Genomic DNA, 1,603 nt, shown 5'->3' with positions numbered 1-1,603 from the left:
TGTGTGTGTGTGTGTGTGTGTGAGAGATTGATCTGAGGAACACGAATGACTCATTACGAGAAAACAGTGAATGCCAATCTTCTACAAAACCATAGAAAATGATATCTAAAGTGCTTGCAGAGTGTAGCACCGAGTGTGGATTTGATTTCTTGTTGTCATCTCACCACGGATCTCAGTGTCTGAGCTGGATGCAAGTCAGGGTTGAAATTCTGCATTTTCAAATTTGGGGAAGAAGAACACATTGTTAAAGCTGCATAGATGTGAAAGATTTAGGAAATGTGGAAATTAAAATTAACAAACTACCGCGTTTGTATTCTTTTTAACATGTTAAGGACATTACTTTACTAGAAAATGTCCTCAAATCTTGCATCAGACTATGTTGAAGTTTCATCGAGATCAGTACATAAACTCCACGTGAACATCCAACAAGACCAGTGAAAATGCTGTAATATGAAATCTGCACAGAGCCATTATCCCAGATTACACAGAAAAGTCATTACTATCATCATCTTGCCATACATTACTTCAACACTGAGATTGATAGGAAACCCTCAGGCCGACTGAGATTACATGGGCACCATCCTGTGAAATCCCTAAACCAATATCCTGTTTTAATTCAACATGTTTGGCGATGTGAGATATACATTCGTGGTCTGAGTCAGACGGCTGCTTTCCGCAGAATATCAGTCCAATAACCTTTCCATGTGGATAATTACAATCTAAGCAGCTGCATTAGAGCAATGCGAGGGGCGAGTGAGCAAGGCTATACATGAGTGCTAAAATTAGAAAAGGAAATTTAACAAGCTCTCTGCAAAGGTAGGGGGGAGATGTAACACTGCACAAAATATATGCAATACTACACCTGACATAGTTTGTGATTTTTTGTATAATTGTGGCTACTTGTGAATTAGTAACACAGTATGTTGCTAAACAGAAACAACCAGTATGCTACAACCTTGCATCATGAATCCTGCAAAAGATAATCAGTTTTGACAAATAGACATTGGCATTGTGTAACGTTAAACACTATGCTGGTAAACAGCTGAATTTGCTAAGGATTGTTTGTTCCTAAAATGTGTTAGTCGGTTAGTATCAGGAAAACTAGCCTTCCATTTGATGTGTTCCATACTGTGTGCAAAGACTTCTTTCAACACATACTTTTCAAAAAGAAAACCAAATAAAAGTTGATGTATTTATATTGGTAGGATGAAGTAATAGACAATACAGATATAAATTTAATTTGCGCAATTTGTTTTAACATGGTTTTCATTTATTTGTTACTTTACTTATAATCTTGTTTTTTCTTCTTCTTTACTTAAGCCTAAGCCTTTTCAGTCACTATGTACTGTTCATATGTCCCATGGCATGACAATTTCAATTTATGATTATTTTTTTAACATTAATATGCGTTCCCCCAGCCTGCCTATGGTCCCCCAGTGGCTAGAAATGGAGATAGGTGTAAACCGAGCCCTGGGTATCCTGCTCTGCCTTTGAGAAAATGAAAGCTCAGATCTGGAATCTCGCTCCTTATGAGGTCATAAGGGGCTTTCTCTGCTTTGCCTGCCCAGAGAATTTGGCCCACCCATGAGAGAGAGACATCATG

General features: G+C 38.0%; 1 long non-coding RNA gene across 1 annotated transcript in view; it reads right to left on the bottom strand.

The window, feature by feature from the left end:
• Positions 1-1,603, bottom strand: part of LOC116687528 (uncharacterized) — an 18,789-nt gene that overhangs the window by 13,628 nt on the left and 3,558 nt on the right. Inside the window, exon 2 of the long non-coding RNA XR_004331578.1 lies at positions 802-808. This is a non-coding gene — a long non-coding RNA (uncharacterized LOC116687528). The remainder of the gene's footprint in view (positions 1-801; positions 809-1,603) is intronic.

Source organism: Etheostoma spectabile, chromosome 4, assembly GCF_008692095.1.
Source record: "Etheostoma spectabile isolate EspeVRDwgs_2016 chromosome 4, UIUC_Espe_1.0, whole genome shotgun sequence".
NCBI lineage: Eukaryota > Metazoa > Chordata > Actinopteri > Perciformes > Percidae > Etheostoma > Etheostoma spectabile.
The sequence above is the reverse complement of the archived record's forward strand: the minus strand, read 5'-3'. Positions and strand labels throughout refer to the sequence as shown.